Genomic DNA, 27,993 nt, shown 5'->3' with positions numbered 1-27,993 from the left:
GTTGGCAAAGATGTCATCTGTATATTGTACATTTGATTTTTGTCTGGAAAACAAATTTTATTAGTCATGGATAGCATTATAATACAGCCTGGAATGAAGGCTTTAGAGCTGGTGGTAAAGCAAAAAGGAGTTCCAATATCTGAAGCTGAGATATCTCTCATCTTGGTGTGCTGGATGAAGGGATCGGGGCTGTATTGAATGCTGATCTATTCACGTGAATGATTACTTCAACTCCCTCCCAAGTTGTAGGGTGCACAATCAGGGGATCTGGCACGTAAGCCCAATGTGTCAGCATTTGTGTCATCTGAATGAGTCTCCACAATCCTAACGCAGCGTTCAGGCAACCAGCGGGCATCATTTTCTTCCTGGGAGGAAACACAAACATATCCTCGACCCCATGTTAAAACCGGAACGGGCCCATGCCAAGCACCTGTTAAAGGATCCTTCCACTTTACTTGAGCAAAAGCTCTTTGCTCTCTTTTTATTCCCAAAACGCTATGCTGCGGAAAGGCCATTACAATCTAAGTTTAAAAAATTTAGTACAAACAAAGCATGAGAAAGAATATTAACAGGAGAGATGGGGTATAATTCCCCACCTTTTAATTTAAAAATTTGATGTTTGAGCAAACCAATAGCTCGTTCAACAATTCCTTGATCTTGAGGATTATAGGGAATACCTGTAGTGTGAATAATCTGATAAGATTTACAAAAATTTTGAAAAGCTTGTCGGACATATCCCAGACCATTATTAGTTTTACTATGTTTAGGAAGTCCCATAGTGGCAAAGCAGTGTAGGGAATGGGCAATACAATGTTTGTTAGTCTCCCCGGCCACAGGAGTAGCCATAATAAAATTAGAGTAGGCATATGGTAACATGGACAAAGCAAAGCATCCAAAAGATGGAATCAGGCAGGAGTTTAGTCTACTTTTTCCACGGTGGAGGTGGTCAGGGTAACGATGTAGATTTTCTCCAGGTGACTGTCAGGCTGTAGCAGCAGCAGCAGCAGGGTCTCTCAGTGGCTCCAAGGGACTGTCACACCTCGTGCTGGGCTGTAAATTTCTATACAGTCTGGTTAAGGATACAAGTAATATATAGGCTTAGCAGGTTGTGACCCCACTAGTTTTTAAGACTATTTAGACAATAGCCCAGGACAATTTACCAAGATGACAACTTTTTTAACTAGATAATTTTTTTAATAAGGCTGATTTTCTAGGCAGATATAGAGGGCTCCGGCCTATACTACTATTTTCCATGTCTTTTTCTTTTGTGTGTGTGTGTGTGTGTGTGTGTGTGTGTGTGTGTGTGTGTATTTTGTCACCCTGTTTTTTTATGACTCTGGTCCCTTGTTCTAAAAAGGGGATGATGGGCGAAGATTCATCTTCTGTAACTTCTTCAAGCTGACTCAGGGGTGTTGTCCTACCTAGCCAGGAACCTATAACCTTAGTCTATTTTACAAAGAGGTTACCAGGGTTAGATGTCATTAAGAACAATATTTTAACTTTTGACAAATGCACAGACTTTTTCTCCGGCTACAGCAGTGTAGCTTGTTTCACACTCTGGTTTGTAAAAGCATCTTTAGGAATGTGACCTCTAGTGACTCTAACAATGCTAAGTCACCTGTGCTTGCCTTTAGACAGATGTTAATAGAAACATACTCTCAGGTTTACAAACTTTTTTCTTGATCAGATAAATTTTATGTAGCTGGTGTTAGCTCAAAAGTTACTGTCAATTAGGGCTTTTGGCATATACAAGGGTTGGGATTTAAACTATCCCCCACATTTTATAACTTTAGCTTTTTTAGTACTATCACAGATTACTGACAAGTTTCTGTCCCTACAAGGTAGATAGTCATGGATATTAGGCATGCTTACAAACTATCTTTCCATGACCTCCTGGCTCTGACCAATTTTTGAAGGGCCATGCACAAATCACTCTAGGATCTGACATTTTTGCCATCCAAGCAGTGGCTTACTGACTCTGGATGCTCCTCCATTGCGCTTGTCCCAGGAGTGTTTTCTCTACACTGAGATAAATGCCTCATTTGCATTTCCCTTAGCTGGTCTCTGGAATTGAACTTGGGGCCTGAGTGCTGTCCCTCAGCTCTACAACTCAAGGCTAGCACTCTGCCACTATGAGTCCCAAAGCAACTCTGCTTGATCTTTTAGCACTCTGCTGGCTGAGTAGACGTGACAGTCTCACAGGGACCTTTTTCTGCCCGGGCTGGCTTTGAACCAGTTTGCAGATCAATGAGTCTTATAAAAGGCCACTTTACTCCAAGTAAAAGCAACAAGGTGGTCAACATAGAAGTAGCTTTTAAGCATGCTCTCACCTGAAACTTGTTAAGAGCCAAAGTTACATCTGACAAACTTAAAAGAATCCTCTGTGCTTTGCTCTTGGCTTGCTTGAAACTTAAAAAAACTATAAGATCAAACTGGAATAGCAATTAAGCAATTATTTTGGTAATCCTAATTTTTTCACTTTGAGGCAAATGTTAAGAACAATTTTACTTTTAAACTTTATATCCAAAAATCCATTCCTATTTTTAAGCCTCCTATTAATCTCTTTTATTATTTTATATTTTAGTTTTTAGTTACATTAAAAAAAATCACTTAAAATCTTGAGGCTAAGTGTCACTCATGGCTCTTGGCTGCTTGTTTTAAAACAGATACACATTAAAACTTTTAAACTCAAATTTTTTCTTAACGCAAGAATTACAATCACCAAACACATTTATGACTTTTAAAAACATATCCCAATTATAAAACATCATAGAAAGCAAGTCACATTATACAAAAATATTTTTTAACCCTCTTTTAAGTCCAAGGTGCAGTTTTAGCAATACTAATCAATCATCACATCACTAATTTTTACCATCATTTTTCTAGTATTTATCTGTAGAGAAAAAGGATAGAACAAAGCTGGGTCAATTGCCCCCTCCTGTGGAATGGGCACGCACTTAATCTCACTCTTCAGGGTTAGATGAACTGCATTTGTGCTAGCTTGTCCTTTCACCGTGCGTGGACTCCTCCCATGGCCCGTCCCACCGTGTATGACCAGCTGAACTGCACTTTTACCTGTTTACCCCTTACCCCTAAAGATAAGTCTTTTGTTGGCTTTTAAGTTTTTTCCTTTTCTTATCTCTTGGTTTTTGAATGAAAATACACAGTTTTAGACAGACAGAACAGGTAATGTCTTTGACAGTGTTAAACAAACTTTTGTATTTAAACTTTCAATATTTATCCCCAAATTTTAGCCAAGGGAACTAAATTTTAAACAGCCAATGCATTTTTGTTAAGCCAGATAGCTTGAGTACAGTGAAAACAGCGTTATGCATTTTAAAATACTGGATTTTTTTAAAGTTAAAGAATCCTTAAAAAGTCATTTAAGACAATGTGAAAATTCTTTAAAATTTTTGGTAATGTCCAAACCTCATAACCTTTTGAATTTTAAACTTAAACTCACCCAATTGTTACAGCATGCTGATAATTTTTATCTTGAACATGTTCACAAACACGTACAAAACACACACAGATCTTAAAGTGTGCAAAAATCAAAATCAGTTGTACATACATTTAAAACTGGTACCAATTCTAAAACAGAACTAGACAAGACAACAACAAAAGGCTGAGTTGGGGCCTAATGGGACCCAGTTTATCCCTATCTCAGAAAACACACTGAAGTAAACAAGACAGACAAGTGGCCACGAAGACAAAATCAGGTCTCAGTGAGTGGGGCAACATCTCACCACCATTCACAAGTGAGACTCAAACCCACTTACCAGGGGACTCGAACCCCCTTTACTCACCTCTGGAGGATTTTTCTTTTAGATACCTGCAAACGTTGACCCAGGGACCTTCCAAAGTGGAGGAGAATTCCCAGTCATCTTGGGGCAAAGGAAAGAAGTCCCTAGCGGCCGTCCCCTCAGACTGACAGGTTCTCCCCCATACTCAGACCCCCTGGGCCAAGGCCTGAGGCTAAGATCTTGCTGGTGTCACTTGCAGGTGGTCAGTGGAAGTTTTATCTGGCTGCGAGTTCTCCCTGCCGGCACTTTTAAGTTATTGTTAGATCCTCCAGGTTTTTCACCACCCATCACTCCCCTACTTCTGGATACAGAGAGGGTGGAGGAGGTGGCAGTGAAGGGTAGAAAAAGGGTCAGTTTAAAGTGCAAGTAAAAAAGAAGGAGCTAGAGAGAAACAGATATTGGGGGGGTGTTAGCCAGTTTCCTCCGGGCTCTCGCATCAGGATGAATGTGAGAGAAGAAATATTCCAAGAATTCCAAAATACATACACAAACATTGAGAAAAAACACATTTACAGCATGCGCGTTGTAGGCTGTCAGACATAAGGTACCAGTCTACAGAGGGGCCCAAATGTCCGCACTAGTGGATAGTTTACCCTGATGGGGATCCGGGGGACTTTTCCCACCGGCCCTGTTGGCTGTCTTATAGCACGTCCGCCAAGACTCTTGCCAACCCAATACAGAACCTGCAGGCTACACAGATACCAGACAATGACAAAGAAGCAATGTTTTAACTTACAGGCCATTTGCATCATGGTGTCCCTGAAACCTATTTTCCAATTTTTTTTTTTAAGTTTTAAAACTAATGGTTCCTTCCTCCGGGAACCAGGGGTATACTTCCTCAACAAAGTGAAAGAAACATTCTAACTGACTCTGTCTAAATTTCACTCTTTGAGTGTGAAGCATACCCTTGAGAGCCTGCACGTATAACGTGCGGCTGTTTCCTTGCCCCATAATTTCTTACTCCCGACTATACTATCACCCGCTCTTTTTCTGTATGCATCCTCTTACTTTATCGGGGTCCTCTGCCTTGATCCCAGGTTTTCAGGGTCCCTGTTCGGGCGCCACTTGCTGGAACCAGCCAGCAACGAAAGGGACTCCTGATTTAGGGGGCAAGGATGGAAAAATAAAGACAATAGACAAAGGATGGGGTCGGGAGGTCTGCAGCTCAAGACTGCAACCCCATTTATTTTTAACTCTCCTTATTTATACTGTTAGAAGTCAAGAGGTAACCTAAGGTCACCATAATGCAGAAAAGCAAGGAAAATTTTAATAAAAACAAGGGTGCAGAAAGAAACAAGACAAGGTCAACTGATAGAAAGTAAAACAAATTCTACAGACATAGCAAGGCAAACCCAGACACCTGGTGTTAGTCATGAAAGCCAGTTCCTTGTACGTGACTTCAACTGAGCACAAGGGTCAAGATGAACTTGGAGTTTTAATGTCGGCTCCCAACATTATAAATGTGTTAGAAACAATCTCATGAAAGAAAAAAAAAAAAAACATTTGAATACAAATCTTAGGGATCATTTCCGTAACATCAACTTAACAGAAATTTTCTGCTTGGCTCAGACATATACTAGTTATTGCAAATAAAGGAAACCATGGGACCTACTTTCTTTGGGCCTAGCTTACTTCACTTAATATAATTTTTTCTAAGTCTTTCCATTTCCTAACAAATGGGGTAATGCCATTCTTTCTGATGGAGGCATAGCATTCCATTGTGTATATATACCACATTTTCTTGATCCATTCATATAATGAGGAGCATCTAGGATGCTTGCATATCTTAGCTGTGGTAAAGAAGGCTTCAATAAACATAGTCGTGCTGGTAACTTTAGTGTGATTTTGTTTGTGAACACTTGGGTAAATCCCCACAATTGAGATTGCTGGGTCATAGGGGAGCTCTATGTGGAGTCTTTTGAGGAACTCCCATAATACTTTCCATACAGATTAAACAAGTTTATATTCCCACCAACAGTGCAGTAAGGTTCCCTTCTCTCCACATCCCCTCCAGCATCTGTTGTTATTAGAATTCTTCATTATAGCTGGGGTGAGGTGGTATCTCAAGATTGTTTTGATTTGCATTTCTTTTTATGGTCTGTAGGTTCTACTCAAAACTTTATGCTAATAAGTTTGAGAAATAGAAAAAGGAAATAGGAAAAGCAATCCAAAAATTCATATGGAACAATGAAAGACCATGAATAGCAAAAACAATTCTTAACAGAATGAACAGTGGTGGAGGAATATCAATACCAAATTTGAAACTCTACTACAAAGCCATAGTAATCAAAACAGCTTGGTGCTGGCACAAGAACAGACCTCAGGTTCAATGGAATATAATTGAAAACCCAGAAAGGAACCCACAGGCCTATAACCACCTAATCTTCAATAAGGGTGCTTAAAAAATAGCCTCTTCATTATGGTGCTGGCAAAATTGGTTAATCATTTGTAGAAATGATAGATCCTTATCTATCACAATGCACCAGAATCAGCTCCAAATAGATCAAAGACCTCGGAGTCAAATCAGACACTCTGAAAATATTACAGAATGGAATAGGAGAAACCCTAGGTCTCCTTAACACAGACAGAATTTTCTTTTTTTTTAATTTATTTTTTGTGAACATACTTTACAGAGGAGTCAAATCAGACACTCTGAAAATATTACAGAATGGAATAGGAGAAACCCTAGGTCTCCTTAACACAGACTGAAATTTTCTTTTTTTTTTTAATTTATTTTTTGTGAACATACTTTACAGAGGGGTTACAATTACATTGGCAAGATAATGAGTACATTTCTTATCAAGCATTTCAGCCACCTCCTTTGTTTACCCTTCACATCCCTTCCCAGCCTCCCCTCACCTCCCACCCAATCACCCCCCCCCCCCCAGACCCTGCACCAAAGTTGTAAAGTTCGTTTTCAACATAACAACTTGTACTTCTCATTGACACAACGGGTCCACCTGTATCCTTAAATGACTTGTTTTTTTCCCATCTCCTCCACAAATTATACCGACATCAAATATAGTGAAAGCAGGGGTTATACTGTGGGGTAGGAACATACAAACCAACAAAGAATCTTATAAATGTGTTACAAACAAATGCACAAAAGGAAAAAAAAAACATTTAAATACATATCTAAGGGTTCATTTCCCTAACATCACATTATCTGTCCATTTCTGCTTGACTCATACATATACTAGATATTGCAAATAAGGAAAACCATGGAACCTATGTTTCTTCGGCCTTGGCTTACTTCACTTAATATAAATTTTTACAAGCCTTTCTATTCCCTAACAAATGGGGCAATGTCATTCTTTCTGCCTGAGGCATAGAATTCCATTGCATTTATATACCACATTTTCTTGATCCATTCATCTACTGAGGGGCATCTGGTTTGGTTCCATATCTTAGCTATGGTAAATAATGCTGCAATAAACATAATTGTGTTGATAGCTTTAGTGTGGTCTTCTTTGTAAACATTTGGGTAAATGCCCAAAATTGGGATTGCTGGGTCAGAAGGGAGCTCTATGTAAAGTCTTTTGAGGAAAGTCCATACTGCTTTCCAGTGGTTGAACAAGTTTACACTCACACCAACAATGAAGTAAGGATCCCTTCTGTCCACCACCTCTCCAGCACCTAGAGCCAGCATTATAATTAATGGTGAAAAACTAAAGCTATTTCCTCTTAACTCAGGAACAAGACAAGGATGTCCACTATCTCCATTTCTCTTTGATCTAGTATTAGAATGACTAGCTACAGAAATAAGACAAGATACAAACATAAAGAGGATCCAAATAGGGAAAGAAGAAATAAAACTCTCTCTCTTTGCAGATTACATGATCTTGTATTTAAAGAACCCCGTAGACTCCACTCCCAAATTACTCGAGTTGATTCAAAACTTTGGCAAAATAGCAGGGTATAAAATTACCCGCCCCCCCCCCCCAATCGATGGCTTTTCTGTATGCTAACAATGAGAAAAGTGTGGCTAAAATTAGGAAAGCAACTCCATTTGTAATAGCCCCACAAAAAATAAAATACCTAGGAATTAACAAAAGAAGTGAAGGACCTCTATGATGAAAACTTTAAATCTTGAAAAAGGAAATCAAAACAGAACTTAGAAAATGGCAAAAACTCCCATGCTCCTGGATTGTAAAGGTTAACATCGTGAAAACGGCAATACTTCCCAAGGCTATCTACAAACTCAATGAGATACCTATCAAAATTCCAACCTCATTCTTCAAGGAAATAGAAGAGGCAATCCAAAAATTTATATGGAACAATAAAAGTCCCCAAATAGCAAAAATGCTCCTCAATGGAAAGAACACTGCTGGAGGAATATCAATACCAAATTTCAAACTCTACTATAAAGCCATAGTAATCAAAACAGCTTGGTATTGGCATAAGAACAGACCTCAGAACGAATGGAAGAGAATTGAAAACCCAGAAATGCACCGACAGACCTATAGACATCTAATCTTTGATAAGGAGCTAAAGAAATATAATGGAAGAAAGACAGCCTCTTCAGTAAATGGTGCTGGCAAAATTGGTTAACTACTTGTAGAAAACTAAAGCTAGATCCTTATATATCACCCTGCACCAGAATCAATTCCAAATGAATCAAAGACCTCGGAGTCAAAGCAGACACTCTGAAAACATTACAGGATGTTATAGGAGAAATCCTAGGTCTCCTTGGCGCAGATTGTAATTTTCTTAATAGAGACCTGGAAACAAAACAAATCAAGAAAGGTTGCACAAATGGGATTGCATGAAGTTGCAGAGTTTCTGCATGGCAAAGGACATAGCTAGCAAAATCAATAGAAAGTCTACGGATTGGGAGAAGATCTTCACTAGCCAAAAAACAGACAAGGGTCTCATATCTACAATATACTTGGAACTCAAAAAATTACATCGCCCAACAACAAATCCTCAAAGAAACAACTGCCCAAAAATAAGTGTGCTAAAGATTTAAAGAGAAACTTCTCAGAAGACGAAAAAAGGATGGCCAATGGACACATAAAGAAATGTTCAACCTCCCTACCCAGAAAAGAAATGCAAATCAAAACAACATTGAGATTACACCTCACCCCACTTACAATGGCTATAATCAAGAACTCTAATAACTGCAGATGCTACAGATGATGTGGAGCGCAGTGAACCTTACTGCTATTGTTGATGGGAATGTTATTCAACCACTTCGCAAAATAGTATGGAGGTTCGTCTAAAAACCCCATATGGAGATCCCCTATGATACAGCAATCCCACTTTTGGACATTTACACAAATGATTACAAACAAGACTATAATAAAGCTACCAGCACAACTATGTTCATTGCAGCATTATTTTCTATAGCTAAGATATGGAACCAACAAAACCAGATGCCCCTCAGTAGATGAATGGAACAAGAAAATGTGGTATATATACACAATGGAATTCTATGCCTCCATCAGAAAGAATGACATTGCCCTATTTGTTAGGAAATGGAGAGACTTGGAAAAATTATATTAAGTTATGTATGCCAGGCCCAAAGAAACATAAGTCCCATGGTTTCCCTTATGTGCAATAACTATTATATGTCGCAGACAAGCAACAACATTCAGATAAGTTGATGTTAGGTGAAATGTACCGGAAGATTAGTATTCAAATGTTTTTTCTTTCTTGCAATTGTTTCTAACGTATTTATAAGATGATTTCTTTGTTGCTTTGCATGTCCATCCCCCACGGTATAACCTCTGTTTTCATTGTATTTGAATCTTGGATGTTTCTTTGATGATGTTTCTATTCTCATCCCTGAGTTTATTTATTTGGGTGTGTTCTCTTCTGGTAAGATTTGCTAAGGGACTGTCAATGCTATTAGTTTTTCCAAAGAAACAATTCTTTGTTAATATACTTTGTGGATAGGAAGGGAAAAACAAACCGTTTAAACAGGGATACAGGTCGACCCATTGCAACGAACTTTTCAACTTAGGCTGTGAAGTCGGTGCGGGGGTGGAATTGGAAGGAATGGAATGGAAAACAAAGGAGGGTGCAACATGTGTGATTATAAATGTACTAATTACCTTGCCCAGGTAATCCCTCTGTATTGTATTTTCACAACAAAAAGAAAAAAAATATTGATGAGTAAAGAAACTAAACAAGGAAAGACTAATATGTAAAGATTGGTGAATTGTGGCCATATAGACCATAGAAATTGTACTGGTGTCTAGGCAGAACAACTTACAGAGAATGATTTGGTGTCCAGATGAAAAGTGTGAGACATCTATTCATATTATACAATTACTGAATACTCACATATTTCTATTCTACTGAAATTGAGTGCATCAAGGCATACTAAAAGGAAGTTGGACTTTGTCTTTGGGGTGCAGAAGAGAAGTGAGCACTTTCATTGTCATATGTGCAAGTGTGGCTGTTTCCTCAGTTCTCAAAACAGAAGTGAGGTTTATGGGCGACATCACAATAACAGTGGCCCCACCTAAAGAAGTGACTCTACAGAAATTGTTGTTGCTATGGAAAAACTATTACAGGGACCTCATTCGTTCTGGGGAGGAAGAGATCCTGAATTGTTTGGTGAATCCAGTTAAGTGAAAGAGACAGTTAACAGTCCTTTGCCCTCTTTTCCTTCTTCTATGCCATATCCATGCAAATTTTCCCCTTTGCTCTTGTATGTGACTGGAAAATTTCTTGCTTTCTACTCTTGACATTCCATGATGTAGTTCTGATAATTTTCTTCAACTAGGCTGTATTGTTATATGGGTAAAAGAATGAAAATTCTTTACTTCCTCAGACTAAAGGAAATAGCTATTTCCATTCTAGCGAACTTGAAATTTACTTCTATTCCCGTTACTTTTAAGATATTGAAAGCAATCATGTTTAATGTCTTCTGGCTATGCTTCATGGCCACTAGACACCGTACTACTCACCTTTAATACCTATGGAACCACAGCCCCAATCTCAAACACTTATTCTCACAAGTCTCAATGAATCCTTTCCTCTATGATCCAGATCTTCATTAAAAACCCGTTTCCTGGGGAGTTCCAGGAAGATGGCGGAGGAGAAGCTGGAATCTGAACAAGCTCTTGCATAGAAAACAGTTTCAGAGTTCCAGTGAACAGTCCCAAGCCAGAGAATCACACCAAGTGTGCCATCACAGGACAGAGAGTTAGTCAAGAGAGGGGAAGCCAAGCAGACACATCTGAGCGCCTGCCAGCAGCTGCTGCGGCGGCAGCAGGGTCGCAGCGGCAACCACAGCCGAGGCCATACCTGAGCGCTCACACAGAGAGTCCGGGATGAAGGAGCCAGACGCAGCGGGCGAGCGGATTCTACTCAACACCAGCAAGAACCGACAAGGAGCGGACAACTTCATCCTGCACTTTGCAGACCAGAGACGACCCAGGATCCAAGACTCGGTGTGAGTAGAAGCCCCACGTCCTCACTCCTTCCCAGGGAGCAGAGGAGGGAAGGCCACCCCTCCCCCCACCCAGCACCAGTGATCTCCATCTTGGATACCGACAAAGCTCGGAGGAGCGGCTAGCTCCAGCTCAGGCCTTGGAATAAAACGAGTCATTTAGCAGGTCACAAGAACTTAACGGCGAAGTGACCTCACAGACTCAGTTCCATCCAGGGAAAAGTCACCCAGCTCAGGCGCCAGCCATTGGAGTGGCTCTCCTCACCTGGTAAGCAGAGCCAGAGGCTGCCCCTCCCTCTAGCAGCCACCACAATCAATTGAAAAACAGAAACCCTGAGAATGGCTCTAGGCTGGGTCCTGTGAGTTTTTTTCACAAAATAGCCCCAGGGAAAAGCTACTGTTTGTTGAAAGGCCTCAACTCTACCCAGAACCTAGCCTCATCACTGCATCCCCCTCTTTTGTGATTCTCAAAGCAGATCACCCTCCCAGTAAACTAACCTGGGAGGGGGAATCTCAAAATCTTGGGTAAAGCAGAGCATTATTCTGCGTGTTCCAACAAACTGACTTAAGAAACCAATCAAGCCACAGGACTTCAAGCTGACCAGAGACTCCAACCACACTCTGGTTACAGACAAAAGGGAGATACAGGACTGTTCCCACCCCTCCCCCGCAAAAAAAAAATCAAAGACCTTTTTTTTTTCTTCTTCTTCTTTTCTTTTTTTCTTTTTTTTTGTTTTTTTTTTTCGTTTTTTTGTTACCTTATATATATAAAAAATTTTTTTTTGCTTTTCTAAAACTTTTATTAATCTTTAACTTTTGCCTCTTCTGAAAAAATAATTGTTTTCCAATAACTTTTTTTTTTCCTTTCTCCTCTTATAATTTTTATTTTAGGAATACGTGAATGTGTATTTTCCTTTCTTTTCTTGTCTTCTTTCTCTTTTTCTTTCATTCTTAATTATCTTTTTGTTTTTTGTCTAGATCTACTGAACTTCTGATCTTTTCTTCTCACTTTCCTATCCTTTCCATCTTTTCCTCTTTGTTCTTCTTTATGTGACTTAACTCTTGTCCTGCACATCCTCAGATAAACCCGTAGTTAACCAGTAGACCCTACCCCCCATTGTGTACACACTTAATCCACAAACTTATTACTCAATTCAAAACCTCTGAGACTTAAATTCATTAATAGCAGTACTACCTCTTTATACCTATATAATATCTTAAGCATTTTTTTAAAGATTTTCACATCTCCTCTATGTCCCTCCCTTTCTCTCAACATATTCATATTCCTCTATAAATAGATGGCCTTTTAATCTCTAAAATAACATTAATTTTTACGTTTCTATTTTTTTTTCTGGTCTCTTTTCATTCCCCTTTCCCTTTCTTCTTTTTCTCTCTCTCTCCACTTGCATCCTACCCAACCTATTTCCTGCACTGTGATTAGGACATAGTTAACTCTCCCTGTGCCTCCCCACACCAATCTATTCCTATTTTTTACCCACATCTCTCCCTAACCCTAATAATTTCTGGTTTTCCAAATTCTTCCCTGCGGTTCGAAGCACTTTAACATATAGTTGTTTGATGTCGAATAGATGTATCTGTTGAACTAGATTGTATCTGTAGACTATTGACTGTACAAATGCAAACTTTGGTTGATGGTTGCCTTAAGATAGTGTTCTAGCACTTAACTGGTGCTATCTTCATCTCAAATGGGCAGAGTAGGCCGGAAAAACACAAGAAAAATGGCAAATTCGGGTATCTCAATTCCCAATCTTGATAATCAGGGGTTAGAACAGATAATGAATAATCCAGAGGAGAGTTCCCAAACAGCTCTACAAACACTGCTGGCAAACATGATAAATGAGAAGTTTGACAATGTACAAAGGACTCTGTATGAGCATGACAGGGAGAGAGAGGAGGCATCCCAGAAGTTTATACAGGAATATCATAAGCATGAGAAAGCTACTCAAAAACTGATACAGGATTTGCGTGAACAACTTGAGAATACTCAAAGAGAAAGGGAGGAATGGCGTGAGCAGGCTGAGAACACTCAAAGAGATCTGCAGGAATCCCACGAACGGGAGGAAGCTAATCAAAGAGTAATACAGGAATCGAGAGACCAAGTAGAGAACACATAAAGATCACTAAAGGCATTCATGGAATCCATTAACAAAGAGCTGAAGGAAGTCAGGGAGACCACAAAGGGAATGCTGAATGGAACCCAACAGAAGGAATGGGAGCCCAAAGAAACCATAACCAATCAACTAAGTGATTTGAGGACAAACACTGAACACCAAATTAAGGAAGTAAAGAAATTCATACAAGACCTAAAACAGAGCTTCAACAAAGAACTTGAAGCCATCAAAGCTGACCAACTAGAAGGAAAAGAGATAAAAAACAAAGTAGAGAGTCTTGACAGCAGGTTAGACCATGCAGATCGAATCTCAGGGATTGAAGACAGCCTAGATATTATAGAGAAAGAACATACAACCATCCAAGACAAGTCCAAGAAATATGATAGATCTATCCAACACCTGGAAGACACCATCAGAAGGCCTAATCTAAGGATAATGGGTGTAGAGGAGCACCTAGAAACAGAAGTTAATGGTCTAGGAAATTTGTTTAACAGGATCCTAGCAGAGAACTTCCCAAACATGCAAAAAGATAGGCCTGTCCAGATACAAGAAGCCTTTAGAACCCCAAATAGACCAGACCAGAATAGGACATCCCACCGCCACATTATAATCCACACAGGATCAACTCAGAACAAGGAAAAGATCCTTAAAGCTGTCAGAGAGAAAAGGGTAATCACTTATAAAGGGAAACCAATTAGAATCACCTCAGATTTCTCAGCAGAGACAATCAAAGCAAGAAGAGCCTGGAACGATGTATGCCATGCCCTAAAAACAAACAACTATCAACCAAGAATACTGTACCCAGCTAAACTCTCCTTCATAACTGAAGGCCAAAGAAAAACCTTCCATAGCAAAGAAAAGTTGAAACAATACATCTCCACCAAACCAGCCCTACAAAAGATTCTTAAAGATGTTCTACACATAGAAAACAAACAAGACCGCAATAAAGGCCAAGAAACTGCACCCAAACTGAGAATCCAAGAACCATAGGAAGAACCCTGTTTTCGCAGCCCCCAAGAAGGTAGATAACATGGCAGGAACTCCCAAATACCTCTCAGTCCTATCTCTTAATGTTAACGGACTGAACTCTCCAATTAAGCGACATAGACTGTTTAGTTGGATTAAAAAACAAGACCCTTCTATCTGCTGCCTGCAGGAGTCACATCTTGCCTGTAAAAACAAACACATTTTCAATGTTAAAGGCTGGAACAAAATCTACCAAGCAAACGGACCGCATAAACAGGCGGGAGTTGCAATCCTAATATCAGATAAAATAGACTTCAAATTAAAATTCGTGAAAAGACATAAAGAAGGTCACTACATACTAATTAAAGGATCTCTCCTTCAGGAGGATATTACAATTCTAAATATCTATTCACCAAACAATGGAGCACCCAAATTTATCAAAGAAACACTACTTTCCCTCAAATCCCATATAGATCCAAAGACATTAATTGTTGGGGATTTTAACACACCACTCTCCCCACTAGATAGATCGACTCGGCAAAAACTCAACAGAGAAACCACAGATCTAAACAGCTGCATAGATCAATTAGACTTAACAGACATTTACCGAACATTTCACCCAGCAGCATCAGAATACACGTTTTTCTCAGCAGCACATGGAACGTTTTCTAAAATAGACCACATTTTAGGCCACAAAGCAAACTTGCCTAAATTCAGAAACATTGAAGTTATACCTTGCATTCTCTCTGACCACAAGGGAATAAAATTAGAACTCAACACCAAAAGCCAAGAAAGAAAGTCCGGTATCACATGGAGGCTGAACAACACACTGCTGAATCATGAGTGGGTCATGGAAGAGATTAGAAAGGAAATTCAAATGTTCATGCTATTAAACAAAAATGAACACACAAAATACCAGCTCCTCAGGGACACAGCAAAGGCAGTACTCAGAGGCAAGTTTATAGCTCTGAGCTCCTACATCAACAAATTGGAGAGATCTGAAACTAGCAATTTAATGACACATGTAAACCTCCTTGAAAAAGAGCAGCAAGATAAACCCCAATACAGTAGACGGAAAGAAATAATCAAAATTAAATCAGAATTAAAGAATTAGAATCCAAAAAAACTATAGAAAGAATCAACAAAACAAAGAGTTGGTTCTTCGAAAAACTTAACAAAATTGACAGACACTTAGCAAATCTTATCAGAAAAAGAAGAGAACACACCCAAATTAATAAACTCAGAGATGAGAATGGAAACATCACCACGGAAACAACCAAGATTCAGAACATTATAAGGGAATACTTCTCAAAACTGTATGCTAATAAGTTTGAGAACTTGACAGAAATGGACCTCTTCCTAGCAAATATTGACATGCCAAAACTAAACCAAGATGAGTTAAACTATCTTAACAGGCCCATATCAAGCATTGAAATAGAAACAGCAATAAGAGACCTCCCAGCTAAGAAAAGTCCAGGACCACATGGTTTTACAGCGGAATTTTACAAGGCCTTCAAAGCAGAGCTCACACCAATTCTCCTCCAACTCTTCAATGAAATTGAAAGGGAAAGCTCACTACCGAACACATTCTATGAAGCCATCATAAGCCTCATCCCAAAACCAGGCAGGGACTCATCAAAGAAAGAGAACTATAGACCCATTTCTTTGATGAACATTGATGCAAAAATTCTCAACAAAATTTTGGCCAACCGATTTCAACAATTCATCCAAAAAATCATACACCACGATCAAACAGGATTCATTTCAGGGATGCAAAGCTGGTTCAATATACGCAAATCAATTAATATTATTCATCACATCAACAGGAGCAAGAATAAAAACCACATGGTTATCTCAATAGACGCAGAAAAAGCATTCGACAAGATCCAAAACCCCTTTATGATGAAGGTTTTGGAAAAATTAGGAATCCATGGAACATTCCTCAATACAATAAAGGCTGTATATGACAAACCTACAGCCAGCATTATACTCAATGGTGAAAAACTAAAGCCATTTCTTCTTAACTCAGGAACAAGACAAGGATGCCCACTCTCTCCCCTTCTCTTCAATCTAGTATTAGAATGCCTAGCTACAGCAATAAGACAAGATGCAGACATAAACGGGATCCAAATAGGGAAAGAAGAAATAAAACTCTCCCTCTTTGCAGATGACATGATCTTGTATTTAAAGAATCTCATAGACTCCACTCCCAAATTACTCAAGCTGATTCAAAACTTTGGTAAAGTAGCAGGTTATAAAATTAACCCCCCAAAATCCATGGCTTTTCTGTATGCCAACAATAAGAAAAGTGTGGCTGAAATTAGGAAGGCAACTCCATTTGTAATAGCCCCACAAAAAATAAAATACCTAGGAATTAACTTAACTAAAGAAGTGAAGGACCTCTATGATGAAAACTTTAAAATCTTGAAAAAGGAAATCAACACAGAACTTAAAAAATGGCAAAACCTCCCATGCTCCTGGATTGGAAAGATTAACATCGTGAAAATGGCAATACTTCCCAAGGCTATCTACAAATTCAACGCAATACCTATCAAAATTCCACCCTCATTCTTCAAGGAAATAGAAGAGGCAATCCAAAAATTCATATGGAACAATAAAAGACCCCGAATAGCAAAAATGCTCCTCAATGGAAAGAACACTGCTGGAGGAATATCAGTACCAAATTTCAAACTCTACTATAAAGCCATAGTAATCAAAACAGCTTGGTATTGGCATAAGAACAGACCTCAGGACCAATGGAATAGAATTGAAAACCCAGAAATGAACCTACAGACCTATAGCCATCTAATCTTCGATAAGGGAGCTAAAACAATAGAATGGAAGACAGACAGCCTCTTCATTAAATGGTGCTGGCAAAACTGGTTAACTACATGTAGAAAACTAAAGCTAGATCCTTATATATCACCCTGCACCAGAATCAACTCCAAATGGATCAAAGACCTTGAACTCAAAGCAGACACTCTGAAAACATTACAGGATGGAATAGGAGAAACCCTGGGTCTCCTTGGGTCAGGCCGAAATTTTCTGAATAGAGACCCGGAAACACAACAAATCAAAAAAAGGTTGGACCAATGGGATTGCATAAGGTTGCAGAGCTTCTGCAGGGCAAATGACATAGCTAGCAAGATCAATAGAAAGCCCACGGATTGGGAGAAGATCTTTACTAGCCATACAACGGACAAGGGTCTCATATCTAAAATATACTTGGAACTCAAAAAATTAAACCACCCAACAACAAATCCTCAAAGAAACAACTGCCCAAAAAGTAAGTGGGCGAAAGACTTAAAGAGAAGCTTCTCTGAAGAAGAAAGAAGGATGGCCAATAGACACATGAAGAAATGTTCAACATCCCTAGCCATAAAGAAATGCAAATCAGAACAACATTGAGATATCACCTCAGTCCAGTTAGAAGAGCAAAAATCAAGAACTCTAACAACAACAGATGCTGGAGGGGATGTGGACAGAAAGGAACCTTACTTCATTGTTGGTCGAATGTAAACTTGTTCAACCACTTTGGAAAGCAGTATGGAGGTTCCTCAAAAGACTCCACATAGAGCTCCCCAATGACCCAGCAATTCCACTTTTGGGCATTTACCCAAATGATCACAAACAAGGCCACACTAAAGCTACCAGCACAACTATGTTTATTGCAGCATTATTTACCATAGCTAAGATATGGAACCAACCCAGATGCCCCTCAGTAGATGAATGGATCAAGAAGATGTGGTATATATACACAATGGAATTCTATGCCTCCATCAGAAAGAATGACATTGCCCAATTTGTTAGGAAATGGAAAGGCTTGGAAAAAATTATATTAAGTGAAGTAAGCCAGGCCCAAAGAAACATAGGTCCCATGGTTTCCCTTATTTGCAATATCTAGTATAGGTATGAGTCAAGCGGAAAAAGTCAGAGAATGTGATGTTAGGAAAACGAACCCTCAAATATGTATTTTAATGTTTTTGTTTCTTTCATGCATGTGTTTCTAACGCATTTATAAGATTATTTCTTTGTTGCTTTGTATGTTCCTCCCCCACAGGGTAACCCTTGCTTTCACTATATTTGATGTCAGTATAACATGTGGAGGAGATGGGGACAAACAAGTCGTTTAAGGATTCAGGTGAACCTGTTGCAACAATGAGAAGTACAAAATGTCATGTCAAAACCAGCTTTACAATGTCGGTGGGGGGGGGGAGGAGGGGTATGATTGGGTGGGGGGGAAGGTGGGAGGCTGGGAAGGTAGGTGAAGGGTAAACAAAGGAGGAGGCTGCAATGCTTGGTAAGAAATGTATGCATTTTCCTGCCCATGTAATTGTAACCCCTCTGTACAGTATGTTCTCAAATAAAATAAAATAAAATTTAAAAAAATAAATAAATATAAAGCCGTTTCCTGAATAACAATCCCTACTCACTTTATACTCTGAGTGGAAATCAAGACATATATGTAAGAGTGGCAAATTCTCTTTAAGATGAGTATATATTTTCAATAGGTACTGTATAATTGTAAAAGGGATTGGGGATTTGTTAATTCAGACATCCATATTTTAGAAAAACTTTTCCAAACTCGCTCAAAAATTGTCATGACATCATCCTCTAATTGTTTGGTACGATGAAGAAATTAATGTTAAAAAGTATGCAATTTGTTGAGTTCCAAAGTTATACATTTTTTCCATTTCCTAACAAATGAGACATGTTATTCTTTCTGATGGAGACATAGAATTCCATTATGTATATAAACCGCATTTTCTACATCTGTTCATCTACTGAGGGGCATCTGGGTTGGTTCCATATCTTAGCTATGGTAAATAATGCTGCAATAAACATAGCTGTGCTGGTAGCTTTAGTATGTTCTTTTTTGTGATCATTTGAGTCCAAAAGTGGGATTGCTGGGTCATAGGGGATCTCTATGTGGAGTCTTTAGAGGAAACTCCATACTACTTTCTGAAGTGGTTGAAAGAGTTTACACTCCCACCAAAACTGCGGTGTGGTTCCCTTCTGCTCACATCCCCTCCAGCATCTGTTGTTATTAGAGTTCTTGATTATAGCCATTCTAACTGGGTGAAGTGTTATCTCAGGTTTGTTTTGATTTGCATTTCTTTTATGGCTAGGGAGGTTGAACATTCCTTCATGGGTCTATTGGCCATGCTTCTTTCCTCTTCAAAAAAGTTTCTCTATAAGTCTTTAGCCGACTTATTTATTAGGCAGTTGTGAAGTAAGCCAGGCCCAAAGAAACATAGGTCCCATGGTTTCCCTTAGTTGCAATAAGTAGTATGTGTCTGCGATAAACACAATTGGTCAGACAAGTTGATATTAGGTGAAATGAACTTCAAGATAAGGACCCAAATGTTTTTTTTTTTTTTTTGTGGCTATTGTTTGTAACATATTTATAAGATGACTTATTTGTTGCTTTTTATGTCCCTCCCCTATGATATAACACCTGTTTTCACTCTATTTGATGTTGGTATAATTTGGGGAGGGGAAGGGAGAAAACAAATTGTTTAAATAGGGGTACAGTTGGACCCATTGCAACAATGAGATGTACCAGACGTTATGTTGAAATATGAACTTTACAACTCTGGCAGGAAGAGTAGGGGAAGATAATAGGAAATGATGGGAGGGGGACATAACAGAGGAGGCAACAATGCTTGAAAAGAAATGCACTTGTTACCCTGCTCATGTAATTGTATCCCCTCATACGGTATTTTCAAAATAAAAAAAAAAATGCAACAGCTAAAGCAAAACAAACTAACTAACTAAAAGACTGACTGCACCTCCTTAAAAAAATTATACATTTCTATTGCTCGTTATAAGTGACCCGAATCTGTGAAGTAGACAGAGATATCAATGTATTTCATCTCACTTACGTCTAGCAACAAAAATTATTAAAGGTTAATAGGTTCTACCAGGTTGTTTGTCATATAACTGAGGAAATCACAATAGTTAAGAAGTGATTTTCAAGTATTTAGCCATGTTTCCCTTAAAGAATTTTTCTATCTGCGAGACTTGCTGATATTTACATGCCTGTTATAATCAAAGAAGGTAATCCTGTGTAGCTGTTTCTTTTGGGAATTTATTTTAAATGATCTACTTCACGTAATTTTTTTCTTTCTGGAAATCACAGAAGGTATATTGATATGAACAGAGAGAAAAGATAGTAGGATTCCTCCTGGTTGTGTCTCAAATGTTATGCATGCTGATAATTGTATCTTTGACTTTTCATATGGTATATTGAAAAGTTAAAAAAAGAACGTAAATTATGGGCACTTTCTACATTGAAATTGCAATTAAATCAGAGGCCCTCAATGGATGTATGCTCTCAGAAGATAACACAAGCTAACAGAGCCATATGCCTCAAAGTAGTAATTATTAAATGAGAATGAATATTTTTCATAATACTAAAAATAAGGACTACCTAATATGAACTGAGAATACATCAGAAATTAAATTCCAGAGTAACACTCGTTTTATATTTTGAATCTATGTTCACCAAATAGGGATTTCTGCATTAAAATATAGTTCATAAGGGAAATAATAGAGAACATTTGCCTTTTCCCCAACATATTGATTTTTCCTGAGGTATTTTTCATTTTCAGAGGAATGTGTGGAACCTGAGAACTTATTGCAGTGTCCATATGATAAGAATCACAAAATAAGATCATGCAGGTTCCCATACCATCTGCTAGAATGTAGAAAGGTAATGTTTCATTGGAACATGTAGATATTTATCCATAGATAAATTTGATTATTTATAAGATAAATTTTTGAAAATGTATGTGAAATGTGAGAGAGTGTGTGTGGTAGAAATGTCATAGATTTTTGTGTTTCTTCTGAAATCTCCACAGCATGTAATGGAAAGTAAGACAATTGCAATCCAACTTTTGTACTTCCAAGTTGTATTTCCAAATCTCAATTCAAAGTAGAATATAGGCAAAATGTGTGGGCAATTATGTCAAACTGTGTGTGTCAGTTTTTCACAAACATGAGAGGTATTTTCCTTTTCTTCCCATTGCTTAATGGCTAAAATGTAAATTAATGTCATTCTTAAACACTAAATTATTTTGTTAATACTGTATTATCATAGGGCCTAAAATTCAGTTTGTATACTTTAGTTTTCAGGCCGAGCTCATCAGCTGATAACATCGGAGATGCCTTGTGGCACTTTTCTATAATTAGGGTATTGAATACAAAATTGCTCTTGTTATTTTGATCAAAAATTTCACAATATTTGGCTAGAAAGATGACTCAGTGGTACAGCACTTGCCTTGCATGCATGAGGCTCTGGGTTCGATTCCTCAGCACCAAATAAACAGAAAAATAAGCTGGAAGTGGTGCTGTGGCTCATGTGGTAGAGCACTAGCCTTGAGGTGAAGAGCTGAGGGAGAGTGCCCAGGCCCAGAATTCAGGGCCACTACCGGACCACCCCCCCAAAAAAAAAATAAAATAAAATCTCACAATACTTGATGTTTGACAGAATTGTGGGTAGAAAATTATATTTTTCTTCATGTAACACTGCTACAGTAAGTCCCAGAGGTTTAGAGAATTCACAATTTCTGCTGTTGTGTTTGTGAAGAAGACACATGTGATGAACCTCCATTTATTTTCAAATATATTTTCAATCACCCTTTCTATATGTTTATGAATTGTGCATAAGTAATCCATATTTGAGTAAACAAAGGCCAAAATTGAGTATATAAAATTTCATGGAGCCTGACAATGGTTCTCCATATTGAAATTATATGGATCTGAGATTTTGAGATCTCTGTATCAATTTTTGATGCCAGTCCAGGCAGGGGAGTCATAGAGACTCTTATCACCACTATCAAATGCGAAGAGAGAGATGAGGTGTAAGGCTAAAATTGCAAGGGTCTAGCCCTCTGCAATAGCACGGAATAGCATACCACCAAAACCCTGGTGACAGCTCCATGTTAGACATTGTGCCCAAATAAATCTAAAAAGAGGAAATTGAATATTTTTTTTCACATTTTAACTTGTGTTACACAGAAGCATCCTGATATTGCTGCCAAATTCACTCCTTGTCCCTTCAGTGCTCACCCCCTGGTTCTGCAAGATCAACTCAGTAATCATATGAGAACTTGTATGGACAAAACTTCCCTTGAAGATGATGTAGGTAAGCCTCAGTTCTAAAGCACAATAAAAATCAATGTAGGCAAATTGCACCAGAATCATACTCTGATGGTAGATATCTGTTTCCTCGTAGTCAACATCACTTGGAACCAGAAACAAGACAAGATTTCTGAAAATACATGGCAGTATATTTCCTCTGAGGAAGACTGGTATAAAGGTAAGTAGCATGCTGTTTTTCTGCATTTTCTGTGATTGAATATCAACTTATCTCATATTGATGTATGATTTGTTCCTGTAGGAGTGAAATTGAAATTGTATGCTAATATCAATAACATATGTGAAGACATGCAGTTCTAAATGATCAAAAACCAGGTCAAACATCTAAATGATTTGTTTTTTTTTTCATGATGGCTAACAACTCGTTCCTTTCAGTGTTTATTATCCACCTAAATGTTTCTTTTAAGAATCTTAAGGCAATCAAACTTGTTAATACTAGAGCCAATTTAATCTAACACCTCAACCAAGTATGTATTTCTCCCTTTGCCAGAACCATTGGAAGATCCTATCCTAAGTTTTTTTGGGCACAAACAAATCCTGTGGTAACAACAGGTAAAGAAACTGATATTTTCTTATGATGCACTATCGTCTGTCAAAATTAAGGTGAAAAAATAGGATAAATGAATAACTAACTTTCTGTTCTGCATACATTTATATTTTGCTCACTAAAAATGAAGTTTTGGATTGCTCTCTCACTTGGTGACCATATGATTGGTGGCAAAACTCTAGTTTAGTTTAGACCAGTAAGAAATTCAATCACCCAAACTACTGCTATCAGAATTACCTTCTCTGAAAGATCTTCAAATTCTCCTATACTTAATTTAAATCAGAGAATGCATAGATAATAGTGTTATGTTTGAACAATCCTCTTTTCCACCTTTTCATGGTTTTATGATTCACACATCTCATCAATTATGAAAGGATAAATGGGAGTATCTTCAACTGGTAATTGATCAATGTATACAATTGAATGTAGGTATCATGTTATCATTCAGATATTCATTAATGAATATTGTGGGAATACTACCTGGTTTGAATTGTCTCCCTGCATTAGTTAAACTTCTTTGAGGAGATTCTTGAGATAACTTAAATTTGCACTTTTCAAAGATATTAATGAAATGTATTTGCAACTATTTATTAACCAGCAATACATACATGGATTACACATTTCACACTCCTGAATAAAGTATGAAAACACATTGGACATGGTATAGATAGGAAAACCAAAATAATATGTGTGAGTACAAAGTTACTGTAGCTCATTGAATATGAGATTGTTTAAATAATTGTAATTGCTAGATTGACCTTGTCCTTCCAGGGTCAATAAATTGTATTCTTGATTTTATACAATGTCAAAACAATAAGTCTCTCTCCCGGACATAGTAAGGTGGAAAATAAAGGAACAAATGAACAGTAATTGGGCTTGCATGGAATGGTTTATAAAAATTTATTCCATGTGGATTCCTGTAATTTGTGTGGCTTGTTAACAGGAGACATCACCCTTTTTATGAGACAATGTATTCTTTTTTGGGGGGGGTGGTAGGGGTCCGCTCATGAGGCCTGAACTCTGGGCCCGGGCACTGTCCCTCAGCAATTCAGCTCAAGCATAGCACTCTACCACTTGAGCCATAGTGCCACTTTCGGCTTTTTTTTCTGCTTATGCGGTGTTAAGGAATCGAACCCAAGGCCTCATGCAAGGCAAGCGCTCTACCACTGAGCCACCTTCCCAGCCCCACAATGGATTCTTGATGTACTGATATTGTCAAAAATTTTCTTCTCTGATCAGTCCTGTTTTAAACAAGCTTATTTCATTAAGACTAAGTTGTATTTATGTAAGCCTATCATCACTGTTGGGCCTCATATATTCTTCCTGTGAAAAGGTAGTGAGCACACTAGGAATTTGTATTCAATTGTCTACTGTATGTCAAACATATTACAATGTTATGTGCAAGATGAATTGGCAGTTTATATAGTGAAGGAAATGTTAACTGAGGCAGACTAATGGGAATAGATAAGTTCAACCTTGCATCAGATGACAATTTTGTAATTCATAAAGATTATAGAGGACTAAAACTCATACTGCTTTCACATTGAAAGGATCAATTCAGTATTTGATCAACATAATATGTTTGTTCTTGTGCTTAGGGAGTTTGTCATCCTCCATCATGCAGAGGAAAAGAATATGCCATGGGAAATGATTATTGGAGTCATAAACGACATTTGAGCCAGGCCAGATGTTAATGTTTTTAATTCTAGCATCTATCGTGTTTGAGACATGAAGCTCTTATTACAGATTAGTAAAATCAAAGAGTTTTGTCAGATTCATTTCTGGATTTATTTCCCACCTCAAATTGAATACTATAGAGCATTATCCTTAAGGAATATCATAGTTACTCATGGACCTGCAGTGTCCATGAATGTCGGGAACAAACAAGAAGAAAAATCAGCAAAAAACTCTGGATAACAGAGAAAAGAAATTTGATACAAGTCACTTAGGAACATTTAGGAGGCTGAGATCTGAGGATCAGTTTTCAAGGAAGCCCAACAGGAACAACTGTCACACTCTTACCACCAATTATCCATCTCAAAACTGGATGTGGCACTGTTAATCAAGTGGTAGAGCATTAGAGCTCTAAAGAGGTCAGGGACTGTGCCTTAAGCAAGAGTTTAAGCACAACGACCAACAGGAATGTAATGCAATATTCATCTCTGCTATTTCTGGCATACTCCCTGGTATTTCCAAAATCTCTGAATTACGTTCATTCACATAAGAGCCAGTTAGATTTTGTTCACTCCCTACTTGTACTCTTGTATTTTCTCTTTGAAATTCAGAGTAGTGTTTGATGCAGTGATATTTTTCCTTAACGTCTTTTGTTATTAGAACACAATGTGATTCCATAGTATTACTAATCCTGTTCGCTTATGTTAATATGGTTTACTTATGGCATCATCATTTTTCTGGTTTCTAAAAAGAACCTATGAATTGATCAATGAATGTGTGGAAATGTAGGAGACCATGTTACTTGCTGATTTGTGTTTTAAAGATTATCCAATCCTATTTCTGTCATTGTATACATCTGAGGAGATTTGTGTGTGTGATCAGGTATTTCTGTTTCCTGTCCATTTGTAGATTCAAAACTTTGTATGTGAGCGTGTGTGTCTGTGTGTCTGTGTACAAACTGAAATGGTGTGACAATTTTTCGTTACTCTGTTTCAACACCAATAAGGTAAAGTAGGGCACATTACTATAATTTTTAGAATTGAAAACTAAAGATATTATTGCCTGCCTTCAATTCGTTATTTTACTTAATCATGAGAAATATTAATCACAGGTTGTCCAAGATTTTATTTCCTTACATGTCTTTCTTGGTAATGAGGATTGAATCCATAATTGGCCAACTGATATGAAGTCTCTTACCCCAGGTCTAATCCCACCCATGCATTCCAAATGTTGGTGTGCTTCTGGCATGGAATTCTCATAACCATAAGTGGTTGACAAAGTAATTTTAATGAAGAAATGTTAATTGAAATTTTCAATATTTATTCAAAATCCAATATTTCACTGTTCACACAGACAGGTGACAGGTGTATGTTTTTAATGGTTAATTAATTTTCTGGACTGCTGAATATATGTACTTGATACAATTTCACAATTTGATTGTCACTTCAAAAGGGCATTTGTTTTGTCCCCACATAAGAATGGAAAAGCTGTTTTTTTGTTTGAGCCATGGAATATTTCTTATACTTGTTCCTGAAGGTATTTGCCTGGCATCCCTTCATATTTTACTTACCTACAATATCCTTTGATAGGATACATCTCATTGTCTGTGTTTTATGCATCCCTTCACAAATTTTGAAATCGATATCTAAATATCATGTTGATTTAAATTCATTACAGTAACATTATATAGTAAATCCACTATGGATTTTCTTTTCTATACAACCATGTGGACTCTTTCTTCTTATTTTCTTGCATGCACAATACTTCCATGAATATTTTACAAGAGACATATTTCAGAATCTCTGTCAAGGCATAGCTGAGGGTGAATGGGAGTCATTAGGAAAAGATTTGAAGAACTGGACTATAATTTTTCAAGTAATAGATTGACTATAGTCACACTTCAAATATTCAATTAACTTTGAATGTGTTGAGACAGTGTCAAAGAATAATTTTTGAGAAGGTTTGTATACAATGACCAAATTTCAATGGAAATAGAAATGGAAGCAACCATGATAGTTTTTGAAAATAATTGATGATATACACATTACTTTTTAGTAAAGTTCTTCTGCATATGCATGATACAGAAATATATACTCAGTTCCTTTCTACAGAAAGTAAAATAATATTGCTCTCTCATTTCTTAGCAGGAATCCTTGTTAACATACCATGTGTTCAATCCATTTCTCATTGTTCTACCTACAACATATATATGTACATACACATACATATATATATATATGTATATATGTGTACATATATGCATATATTTGTATATAGTAACGGTCACTCAACCAAATGAATTCATTTTGATTGCTTCTACCTATTCACCATTACCTTGAATCCAGAAGTAAACCCAGGTGTTTATGTTTTCATTGGAATTGACCATATCAATTTCCAAGTAGACATGGTAAGGTTGGAGTATAGAAACTTCATTCATCAAATAAAAAATCTACATTTTTTCCCAACAAAGAACAAATCATGCTTTATTTTTCACTGTCCTTAAGTTTCCTTATTAATATCATCTTCCAATACATATATTGTTATAATATATAGCCTAATAAATACATAACAAAACTCTAATGATATTAGACATCTTATACAAATGATCCTAGCAACTTAGGAGGCTGAGATCTGAGGATCAGAGTTCAAAGCCAGCCCAAGCAGGAGAATCTATGAGTCTCTTATCTCAATAAACCACTCGAAAACTGAAAGTGGCATTGTGACTCAAGTGGTAGAGTGCTCTCCTTGAGCTGAAGAGACGAGGGACACCAACCAAACCCAGAGTTCAAGCACCACGATCGACCATAAAAATATTATCTATTCCAAACTGAGAGGCCATACCAACATTCTGAAGTATATTTCTGACTATACAAGTTTTTATCCATCTAATTTCCATGTGTAATTTAGTCTGAACAAAGGTTCTGGTAGTTCTTTCCAAAATCTGTGGCTGGGAAAACTCAGGTTCTTGTGTGTATACACACAATATCATTCAAAACGTATTCTTTTAAGGAGGGAAATTGCAACTTGTGAAGATAGCATGATTTTGTGCAGAAAATGTGATATTTTTCAGGCAAGAGCATAAGCATATTTTGTTAATTTCTCAATATATTTCTAAAATGTTTCAAGAAGAATGGACTATAACTGACGAATATAATAAAAAAAACACACTGTCATGGAACCGTATTTGATGACTATTTTCATTGTCAACTTGTTTGTAATTTGCCCCACATATATATGCCCCCAAATATAAATAGTTTGTTTGGCAATGTGGTCTGTAACATTCCGGATGCATATTTTAGGAAGATC

At 37.6% G+C, this 27,993-nt stretch overlaps 1 long non-coding RNA gene across 1 annotated transcript; it reads right to left on the bottom strand.

Annotated features, from left to right (window-relative positions):
* Window positions 1–1,034: 1,034 nt before the first annotated feature.
* Window positions 1,035–4,849, bottom strand: LOC122127980. The gene is made up of 3 exons (XR_006151339.1): window positions 4,812–4,849; window positions 3,807–3,884; window positions 1,035–1,069 (listed from the first exon to the last, which is right to left on the bottom strand). It is a non-coding gene; the product is annotated as an uncharacterized LOC122127980 (long non-coding RNA).
* Window positions 4,850–27,993: the final 23,144 nt, after the last annotated feature.

The sequence above is a fragment of the Dipodomys spectabilis genome, unplaced genomic scaffold (genome assembly GCF_019054845.1).
Source record: "Dipodomys spectabilis isolate Male_0828 unplaced genomic scaffold, ASM1905484v1 ptg000319l, whole genome shotgun sequence".
Classification (NCBI taxonomy): domain Eukaryota; kingdom Metazoa; phylum Chordata; class Mammalia; order Rodentia; family Heteromyidae; genus Dipodomys; species Dipodomys spectabilis.
Note: the sequence above shows the minus strand (reverse complement) of the source record. Positions and strands in the feature narration are given on the sequence as shown.